We start from the raw sequence: 11,168 nt of genomic DNA on the forward strand, positions 1-11,168 counted from the left end.
ACAGGGACCGGAACCGGGATCGGGGACGGGGACTGGAGACAGGGACCGGGACCGGGATTGGGGACTGGGACCAGGACCGTGATCGGGTTCCGGGACGGGGAACTGGGACTGGGACCAGGATCGGGGACAGGAACCGGGGACTGGGACCGGGACCAGGACTGGGGACGGGGACTGGGGACAGTGACCGGGACTGCAATCGGCACCGCCCCCCGAACCGCTCCCGGAACCGCTCCCCGGGCTACCCCGGCACGGCGACCGGGAACGCCCCCGGCACCGCCCCGGCACCGCCCCCGGTGCCGCCCCCGGCACTGCCCCGGCACCGCCCCGGGTAGCGCCCCCGGCACCGCCCCCGGGGCGGGCCGCCGAACGCACGCGATGACGCGCGGGGGGCGGGACGGCGCGGGGCGGTGACGCGCTTCATGCCAGGAGCAGGGCCGGGTGCGACGAAGACGGGAGCGGGCCGACCCGATACCGCGCGGGGCCGCGGGCCCGGCGGAGCCCGGCCCGCTGGGTAGGGGCCGCCAATGGCACCGGGGCTTCTGCTTCGGCTTCTGTCCGTGTCGGCGGGGAGGCCCCAGCCAGCGGTGCCCCTCTCCCTCGGCGACACGGGCGTGGAACTCGGCATCGGGCGCTGCATCGCCGCGGACAGCAGGGGGCGCACGGGTACCGATACTGCCATGGGGCCCGGCGCTGCTCTCCTGCTCCGCCGCCAGGCGGCGCTGCGCTGCCGTCCTGCCGCGCCTCCGGGCACGCTCGGTTTCCTCGGGACCCCGGGCCCCGCCTGTCCCGCCGCTGCGGAGGCGGGGGATGCTTTATGGGACTGCCCGAGCTGGCGGTGCCGGGTCTGGGGCGTTGGGGCGCGCCTTGGGGGGCTGCGGGTGCGCTCGTTTCCTCTTCTGCATGGCCTTCTGTGTGAGCATCTCTCGTTGCGACTGCTCTTGGAGAGTCAAACCCCTCCTCCTAAGTGGTCTCAGGAGCCTGGCAGGGTGAGTTTTGTTTCACAGGGGAAAGGGCCACTGGTCGTGTCCAGAGACCTGTGCACCCAGCCAGGTTTCTGCCTGATAAAATTCCAAATGGATGAGGATTTCTCCCAGCCCCAAGCTGCCCCCACCTGTAACCCTGGCTGCCTTTGGGGTGCCCAAAGCCTCCTCTGTGCAGATCTCAGGAACCTGGGAGGGGTGAACAATGTTGCACAGGGAAAAACCCCACAGATTTTATCTCCGGGCCTGGGGCCAGGAGCAGGCATTTGCGTGCTATAATTCCAGAAGGAGCACGGTGTCTCCCAGACCCAAGCCGCATCCAGCTGTGACCCAGCTGCTCTTGGAGTGCCAAAAGCCTCCTCGTAGCTGATCTCAGGAACCCTGGAAGGGTGAGTTTGGTTTCACAGGGAAAAGGCCTCAGTTTGTGTCCAGAGATCAAATAAGGGACTCTGCTTTTCCTCTAGTTCTCCTTCCTGTTTTCACCTGGGCTACAAGGATGGGCATGGCCTGTATTTCTCATATCAAAGTGATGTTACTAAATTTGTCCAGAAGTTCTGATTGTTATTTTTATTAGTAGTAGTAATTTTCTGATAGAAAACACTCTCATTTTGCCTTTCCCACGTTGTTTCCAGGTGCTGCCCAGGATGGACATCTGTGGTCTCAGACAGTGATTCCCGAGGAGCAAGGAAAGCCTTTTCCTCACCTGCACAGTTCAGGTGGATGGGACAGAATTGGTGTGGCCTGACAAGGCAGGAAAAGCTGTCTGTGTTCTGGAGTGCCTTGAAAGCTTTCTCCGTCAGGTTTGGAAGGGGTTTCTCTTTGGGATTTCTTGTGATGCAGCACCATGGGTATCCCTTTGTGCCAAGTCCAGTGCTAAAGGATTGAAGAACTGACAAGTGGGGTCTGGGATGAAAATGCCTCTAATAAAATTAAGCAAAGAATACAATAAGAGAAATGAGCATCCTTTTAATGTCTGAAATAGTTAGGAATAAAAATGCTGGAAAAGGGCACTCTGAATTGGTGTCACTTGTCATGGATAAAACCCCAGAGTGAGGAATCAGAGCAGAAGTTGAGAGCTGGAATCCTTCTGCAGTCGACTTAATTTTCTTTTCCTCCTCTCTTTCAGGACAGGAAGAATCACGACTCTCCTGCCATCTTTGCCAAGAGCTGTGGTGTTTGATCAGCCAAAGCCCAGAGGCTTCAGCACCAGAGGTCTGAGCCTGGAGGGCTCCTGGTGCTGCCCGTGCTGTGGGCTATGTCAGAGGATGCAGGGTTCCTCTTTGCCTCCCTGCTGGGATTAACTGCCATGGGAATGTGGGATCTGGGTGAAACTCCAGCTCTCCTGGTGTTCAGGGGAGCAAGGTCTGAGGGACTCCTCTCTGGGGATGTGCGGTGAAGGACTGAATAGTGTGGAAGGAGAGTATTTATAAACTGTATCACTGTTTCTCCCAAAATTGGGGTGGAGCACTGATGGGGGCGGTTGGGTTTGGTCTGGGCCGGTTATTCTTTGTGCAATTTTTAAATTCTCTTGTATGATTTACTGTCCGGTATCTTTCTAACAAAAGCTGACATAAATTTAGATTAAGGATTAGAACTTGGCTCCATTCATTGCAAACATTTGACAAGGCTGGAGGACTGGGGTGGTGACTGCTCTCAGGAAAGGTTACTTATTAATACTGTGTCAGATTTCCCGCAGTGACTGTCAGGCCTGCATGGCTGTGAGTTCGTGCTCTTCTCACTGGGGAAATAAGTTCAGCAAAATTAGAAATGTTAGAAAAATCCAGCCAAAAATTCCACCTCTGTACCCCCTAAGTTTTCCCAGTTTTTCCCAGCTAGGAGCTGCACAGAAGTCAGGCAGAGGAAGTGACAACAGGGAACAGCTGAAAAATTCAAAGGCACAAAGAGGAAAGGGGAAAGGTTTCAGAAAACAATTCTATGGTCTAAGAATAATTTCTGATTCCCTACTGAGAAGAACACGAACTCACAGCCATTCAGGCCTGACAGTCCCCTGCAGTGAGAGCTCAGCACACATCCACAGAGGCAAGTCCAGCATCTTAAATGAAAAAATAAAAATAAAAACCAGAAGAAAAAGGTGATTTCTTTTGCTTCAGAGTTATTTCAAGTTCTTAAAGCCCAAGCAACATTTGCTCTTGATTTTGGTTGGGTGAATCATGAGCAGTGGGCACGGGTCATGCCATTCATTGAGCAGAAAACCCGGGGTCATTTAGAGGGGACACAAGAACTGTTTGTGTAGCGACCTCGGGCTGCAGAGGGGCAGGAGAAAGGCCAAGGGAGCTCCCTGGGGCCACCAGGGCCTGTGGGGAACAGAATGGACGCTTGGATGACCAGTGGAGGTGAGGAGTGGATCTGAGTTCATCTACAGGGAAATAAGGAGGGGATACTCTGGAGTGAAAAGCTGAGGTGATGAGTTCACCCACCTGGGCACGAGTTGTGTTTGCACAAAGTGGGAACAGAGGTGAAGGTCAATCCAAAGTCGATCCTGCTTGACCTCTGAATTCCAGGATAAGTTTTACAAGCTGCCAAATGAGGGAGTAAAAATACACAAAAATTAAACCGAGAGCATTCATGAGGTTCCTGGGAGTCCATTACACTGTTGTCATAGAATTCTTAATGAGTTTTGAGCTTTTAATGACAACAATTCAGTACTTTCTTTGGATTATTCACTGTGTAGGATTTGGGGTTTATCTGGATTTTAAAGGCGTCGTGGTGGCCCTGACACTGCTCAGGAGCTGGTAGGAAAAGCAGGGTCAGAGCTCCTGGCAGGCACAGGGTGTTTTTCCCAGAGTGGACTGTGGAGGAATTGTTTGGGCCTTGGATTGTCCCTCTGGGTGATGCCAGTTGCTGTGATTTGTGTAATTCCATACATTTAACTCCCAATACTTCCCAGCCCAGGAGCTTGAGCTGACAGGGCAGCACACAGATTGTTCTCTGTGCTGTGCCCCGATTTGGGGTTGGCTGTCAGCTTTGCTAGCTCCCGTGAATTATGCCCATAGCCCCGAATTCCCTGCTCAATTCCCACTGCCATAACCTCACAGCGCCTCATGGAGTGGGGATATACTGTGGCAGGAAGCTCAGCAGCATCGGCACAGGGACAGGTGTATATTCCAAAGAATTTGCTGTTTCAAACCCTCATCCCCCAGCCCCGCCGATGTCCCTGGGGGGCACTTGACAGAGTTACCTGGATTTCAGCTGATTTCACCCCCCCGAGCTCGGGCTCCAGGTGATCTTTTCAAGCAGGAGAAGGCAGGGGCCGGAGGCGCTCGTGGCCCGTGCCGAGGCAGTCCCTGGGGCCACGAGAGGACATCTCTCCCTGCAGAATTTCAGTTCTTTCCAGAGCCTCAGCAGTGACAGAGGACAAAGAGGAAGATGAGGAGGAGGAAGAAGGGGGAGAGGGTTTGAGAGGAGGGGAAGCCCAAATCCGTGCTGTGTGCGGAGCTCCGACAGCACGCTGCAGCCCGCAGCTCAGTGTGAGCACGGGGCAGAGGAGGCGATTTCTGGGCATTCAATCACCCTGAGGCGGGCCCGGCACCGCCCCTGCAGCACCGTCCCCAGCACAGCTCGGTACCGCTCCGGGATCACCCGGCCCCGCCCCCGGTGCCGCCCGGGACCACTGGGGACCGCCCCTAAAGCACCGCCCCGGCCCCGCCCGGTCCCGTCCCCGGGACCTCCGTGCCCCGCCTCGCCAAGCCCCGGCTCCGCCCCGAGCCTGCCCGGGCTGCGCCGGGACCATCGCTGGCGGCCCCGCCCCTCTCCCCCGGGCCGAAGCGGGCTGAAGGAGATGTCCGCACGATTGGAAACGCCGCCGAAAATCGCACCCGTGGGATCGGTGTCGGCGTCGTGCGCAGGCATCCCACTAGAGCGAGCGGGCTCCTTGCTGTGCCCCCCTCCTTTTGCAGCCAGAGTTAGAAGGTCGGGGAGCGACACCCGAGCCGCCATCTTGGGAGAGGCACGCGCGCAGTACCGCGCTCTGCCCACAGGGTGGCGCTTGGGAGACAGGCAAGGGATGGAATCAAGGAGTGTCCCAATCCTTGAGGAAATCCCCCTGAATGAACGCCCCAAAAAACCCCGACCAGAACTGACAAACCTCCTGCCTCTGTATGAGTGCAAAGGGTGTGCAAGGAGTGTGCAAATAGTGTGCATTAGCAATCGATCGGCAGGCGCGATCAATCGATCGCCGATCTAATCGATCGGCAGGCGCGATCAATCGATCGCCGAGCTAATCGATCGGCAGGCATTAGCAATCGATCGCCGATTTGATCGATCGGCAGGCGCGATCAATCGATCGCCGATCTAATCGATCGGCAGGCATTAGCAATCGATCGCCGATCTAATCGATCGGCAGGCATTAGCAATCGATCGCCGATCTAATCGATCGGCAGGCATTAGCAATCGAACGCCGATATAATCGATCTGCAGGCATTAGCAATCGATCGCCGATATAATCGATCGGTAGTCGTGATCAATCGATCGCCGATCTAATCGATCGGCACGCATTAGCTATCGATCGCCGATCTGATTTTTCCCGCCATTTTTCATGGATTTTTTCCCCCATTTCTTACTGATTTTTCCCCAATTTTTCATGCATTTTTCCCCGCAATTTTCGTGGATTTTTTCCCATATTTTCCCCATTTCTCACTGATTTTTTTCCCCCATTTCTCAATGATTTGTTTCCCCAATTTATCAAAGATTTTTTTTCCCCATTTCACCATGATGTTTCCCCCATTTCTCACTGATTTTTTCCCCCATTTCTCACTGATTTTTCCCCCCATTTTTCCATGGATATTTCCCGATTTTCCCCCCCATTGCTCACTGATTTTTGCCCCCATTTCTCTCTGAATTTTCCCCCCATTTTCCATGCATTTTTCCCCCCATTAATCACTGATTTTTTTTTCCCCATTTATCACTGATATTTGCCCCCATTTCTCTCTGAATTTTTCCTTCCATTTTTCATGCATTTTTCCGCCCATTAATCACTGATTTTCTCCCCATTTATCACTGATTATTGCCCCCATTTTTCACTTATTTTTTCCCTACAGCATCGGCCACCACAGCACGAGCAACAACAGCTCGCTCTGTTCCCGCCATTGCCCATGGATTGTTTGCCTGTTTTCCATGGATTTTTTCCCCATTTCTCACTGATTTCCCCCCCCCCATTTCTCACTGAATATTCCCCCATTTTTCATCGACTTTTCCCCCATTTACCACTGATTTTTCCCCCATTTCTTAATGACTTTTCCCGCCATTCGTCACGGATTTTTTCCCCCATTTCTCAATTATTTTTTCCCCCACTTTTCCCCGTTTCTCACTGATTTATTCCCCCATTTTTCATGGATTTTTTTTCCCCCATTTCTCACTGATTTTTTTCCCCATTTTTCAAAGATTCCCCCCCCGTTTTTCACTGATTTTTCTCCATTTCTCACTGATTTTCCCACCATTTTTCATGTGGTTTTTTTCCATTTCTCACTGATGTTTTACCCCATTCTTATTACCATTCTCATAGCTCTATTTTATATTTATACATATTCTTATATTTGCATTATTTCTGTTATACACTAGATTTTTCATAGATATTTGCTACTTATATTTCATTATATTTTACATGTATACCAATCTATTTCTATTCTTTATATTTTATTTTTATATTAGCTATAAAAACCGTGCCTCTACCCAAATAAAAAGCATTTAAACATTCCTTTTAGACTATATTTAGGTATTTTTTATGGTTCTGTTTTTCATGCATTCTACACCCACCCCTCCCTCTCAATGTTCTGGCACCCAGCATGACACACACCCCCCCCCCCCCCCATGCCCGACTCACCTGCTCCTCCAGCGCAGCCCGGCTCCCTTTCCCAGGGACCTTGGGGTGCCCCAAACCACGTCGGAGCCCCCAGTCTCCACACCCTCCCCCTCCGTAGGGAACGGGAATGGGATGGGGAGCACACAGGACAAGAAAGGAACACAAAAGACACACTGGACAGAGAGAAGAAAAGGGCTGGAAGCTGGATATGAGGATGAAAGTGGAGCAGCAACAAACCTCAGGACTCTTGACTAGAGAGTGTGGCTGCTGAACGTCTCAAAAAAAACCCCCAGCTCCAACACAACATGCTGTGTTCACGGCTCGGCCTGGGACTCGTCAGTGAACATCTCTCTCTTGCCAGGGCCATAAAGCCCCCGAGAAAACACGAGGTGAGGTTGATGTGCTCCGGCTTTGCTCCTGCTCAGCCCTAACCCCAGCCCCTGCTGCCAGTGAGCACCCTGATCTCTGAACCTCTTCTCAGCTTGTTTGTACGCTTCCAAATTCCTTCCTCTTTCTTCAAGCTTCATCTGTTTCCTGGCATTGGGAGAATGACAAGTGTTTAGCACAGCGCAATGAATACAACAGTCTCATTTTCAGAAGACACAACTGAACGAGAACCGACAGCAGCACTGCTTCGAGACAATCTGGGCACACGTTTCCCTTCCAGCAATCTGAGCGTTCTTTTGTGTCACGCCTGAAATCCTGAAAATGGTTTTTTGAGAAAAATTATCCATAACTAGAAAACAATCAAACCAAATAAATAGAACCCCTAGGATATAATAACAGCCCATATACTACAACACTCCAATTCTAATATTAATAAGAAAACAGAAATTAGCTACACAGCATTACCTCAAACAAACACTACATACTGGCAAGAATCAAAGCCACCACAAAATAATTCAAAAACTACCCTATGCCTTATGCTACAGGCTAGAACGCCATCGGCAAACCTTATCAAGGTATCCTTTAAAAACAACGCCCCACCAAAAACAAAAACAACACAAAACGCCATTCAAGAACTCCCTTATCAACACCTGAATGAAAAAACATGGCATTAGATAAATAGACCATAGCCCTTAGCATACACCATCTACAAACAAAATAAAGCTATACCATACATCCTCGAAAACCACCTTCAAAGCACGACATTAGAAAAAAAAACTTTCCAGAATTAAAAGCTGTATCTAACAAAAGCCGTCTGATAAAATTAACAACCAAGCCCCCACCATCAGAGCTGCCCCTACTAAACTCCCCATCGTACATATGAAAAATCAGTTTTAAAAACCTACTTCAATTCATTCTGCCTCAAATACAAAGCCATCCAGAAAGTTACCTTCACTCAAAAACAAAAGCGCACGTAGTAAATAACATTAAAAAATAAATCAGCACACTACACACCACAAGCATAAAATATTGAATTAAAACCAAAAATACCCCTATTCATTAAAGAGCCCAGCCGCAAGCTATATTTAACTATAACTTCGTGCAAACGTACACATATCATTAAAATAGATTTCTTTCAGAATACAACTGATGATCTAAAATAGTAAAATGTCCGAGAACGATATTATAATAGGATATCCTCGATCATCCTCCCGCAAATTCTCTCCACTGTATTGTCCGACACACACCGGAAAAAAAATCCAGTTTTTACTTTTTTCAGCTAACTTCTCATTTATTAGCTGAGAGGAATGTTGAATTTGTCTTTACAAATGAGCTGTGGATCAGCCTGTAGATAAGGCTAGCACTGAGAGATAAAAGAAACAATGGGATGGATTCCACTGATTGATGAATGGAAAGAGATAGTTGCCTTTACAAACAAACTGCAGGGCTGCTGATAAATGAAATTGGATATCGAAAGATGAAAGAAGCAACAGGGGGAAACTATGAATTCTATAAGAATTAAAAATTAAAAGGGAGGGTTATACATTAGAGGGGAATTTCAGGTATCAGGCGTTCCGGGAAGTCTGTGCCTCTCAAGTACCTCAGCCAATGGGAAAAGAGAGAGGGAAATGCGGCCGGGAAAATAGGATAAAAAGGAGGCTGCGTCCTCCAAAAATTTGAGAGATCCCAGGGGAATGTCCCATGGCCTCTCCCTTTATTCGAATAAAGCAAAAAGGACTCCTCTGTTTCCTTTTTGGACATAAACCGCTGGTGTTTGTGGATTAATTTTCCTGACATTTAGCAACATATTGTCAAAAAAAAAAAAAAAAAAAAAAAAAAAAAAAAAAAAAAAGTGATCCAGAAGAGGGCAACATTGACAGCCATTCCAAGACAGGATGAACAAATGCTTTCACATTGACAGAGGATGCTGCGATGTTCTGAGAACAGAAGATAGAATAAAATAAAGGAAGGTGATGTTACAAGACAGAAAAGGGTAAAATAAAAGGAGTACCTGAGACTGGGGGGCGGGGGGGGAAGAAAATGGGGAAATATTAATTGCTACACACTAGGTACAAATGCTTTTTACAAGTAATTGATGAGAAGCAAGCTAAAAGCGTCTTACTGCTGCTAGTGATATCATGCTCCAAGCTCTGCTAATAATTCCTATTTCTAGCAATAGTTAAATTGAACTCACTACATTCCAACTATTTTTCTGCTTGTTTAGATGGCAGATCCGTTTGGAACACACCTTCGTATAGCAAATTCTATGCCCAGGTAGGGACCTCTCAGTTCTTCCATAAAACATTTTCTTCTGCATTATGGCAAGCCTTTGTTTTAGCTTGACAGCTTTCTTGAAACTTAAATTTACGCATGTATCCAAAGACATTTGCAATTCCAGAAATTGGTAGGCACATCATATGGAAAGTAAATAACATTCTCGAGAGGGAGTTGCTTTGTTACTGAGGGGATGAAAAGCAAGGCTAGAGCTAGTAGAACTACCCAAGAAATTGGACTTAACGCAGTTTTTACAAGGCTCAAAGTAGCCATACCGAGATGTTTGAGCTAAAAGCCCCAGTTACCAGACTTACAGGCCTAATAGTTATCACCACACCACATTCCCTGGTTGCAGTATTTTTAACAGCAGTGCAGAACGCTACTGAAAATTATTTTTAGGTTGAATTGTTCTCTCCCCTCACTGCCTGTGTAGCTGTTAGAGGCTTCCAGGAGGCTGGGGAAGCAGACTGCTGGTTTCACTTCCAGACACGTCACTTCCATGGTCTGCTGGAGGGCACTTTGAAGCCCGTGTCCTTTTCTTGCTCTATTGTATCTGACAACTTTCCTCCCCCACGTCTGTTTTTTAGCGGGCAGCATTTTTGGAGGGCCAGTCAAAGACCTCAGGCTCCGAGAGAATTCGTCTGCTTTGCTCTGTTTATGTGTGCAACAGATGGGAGCAGCAACTAAGTCAAGTAGTAACTTCTGAGCTGCCCAGTTATCAGTAAACCAAAATATTCTTTTGTGACTCTCGCCAGACGAACATATCATCCTATCCGAGTCACACACTGCCCCTCTGGCATTTTCCAGTCAGATAAAGAATTCCTGGCCCCTTCCTTGCATGAACCTCAGCTCTCCACCTTGTTCCAGAAAGAGTTCTAGATCCAAGGCCCAGTGAGCCAGCTACCCTTTGCTGCCCTGAGCAGTATGGAAACAGCCAAGCCCCAGCCCTGCAGCCCTGCCTAACTCGCCTTTGCCTCCCAAACCTGAACCTTTTCCTTGGCTGTGGCATCCTCACTCATGCAATCCTGAAGACAAAAATCTGATTTGGCAGGTGAGGCCGTTTCTAACGCAAAAGCTTCACCAAGGTTTCTCTTCCAACTTCAGCCTTAAACAGTCCTGTCCTCCTCAGACAGCCCCCACCTCCAGCCTTTAGCTGTAAATACTTACTGTTTTATAGCTAATGCTTGCCACCCCTCAAAATTAAGTCTTTTGATATGCATTTACATCCCTCCCTAACCATGTCCTCATCACCCTTCCCAAACTCAGCCTCATCTCCAGGCCTAGAACCTCTCCCTAGGTGAGGGACTGTCCTCGGGTAGGAGTGCTGACAGACCTGTGCATGAGCCCAGCTGCATAGCCCGTGCTAATCCCAGCCCAGCTCTAGCCTTTAAACCCACTGGGGCTTTGGTACTGGAGGCCCAGTTACAGTAACCCCTGTGGCCGTTCCGCTTCCAGGCCATCTGGGAGTTGTGATCCCCCACCCTACACCACTTTGGTGAGAAATGCATTCCTTTCTTACAATAAAGTTTTCATTTTATGTCTAAATTCAAGCATTCCGAGAAAACGTGTAGCAATTATATCAAGACAGACATGACAGGCACCAACATTAGTCTTTCATTACACACTTTTCACGCCTTCTCTCCACAGATTTCTTTGAGGCAACTCTGACTCCTTTTCTCACAGGCAGCTCCACACAGCACCGACTCCTG

General features: G+C 49.2%; 2 long non-coding RNA genes across 4 annotated transcripts; one reads left to right on the plus strand and one right to left on the minus strand.

Moving 5' to 3' along the window:
- Positions 1–386: 386 nt before the first annotated feature.
- Positions 387–3,076, plus strand: LOC148221462 (uncharacterized). Of its 3 annotated transcripts, none has more exons than XR_015807965.1 (3): positions 387–511; positions 1,613–1,780; positions 2,107–3,076. It is a non-coding gene; the product is annotated as an uncharacterized LOC148221462 (long non-coding RNA). The 3 variants fall into 3 exon arrangements; XR_015807966.1 differs by having other exon boundaries at positions 397–663; XR_015807964.1 differs by having other exon boundaries at positions 407–986.
- Positions 1,684–4,613, minus strand: LOC148221463 (uncharacterized). Its single transcript, XR_015807967.1, has 3 exons — positions 4,180–4,613; positions 3,419–3,517; positions 1,684–1,900 (listed from the first exon to the last, which is right to left on the minus strand). It is a non-coding gene; the product is annotated as an uncharacterized LOC148221463 (long non-coding RNA).
- Between the last annotated feature and the right edge of the window lie 6,555 nt (positions 4,614–11,168).

This window comes from Sturnus vulgaris, chromosome 21 (genome assembly GCF_052056855.1).
Source record: "Sturnus vulgaris isolate bStuVul1 chromosome 21, bStuVul1.hap1, whole genome shotgun sequence".
Classification (NCBI taxonomy): domain Eukaryota; kingdom Metazoa; phylum Chordata; class Aves; order Passeriformes; family Sturnidae; genus Sturnus; species Sturnus vulgaris.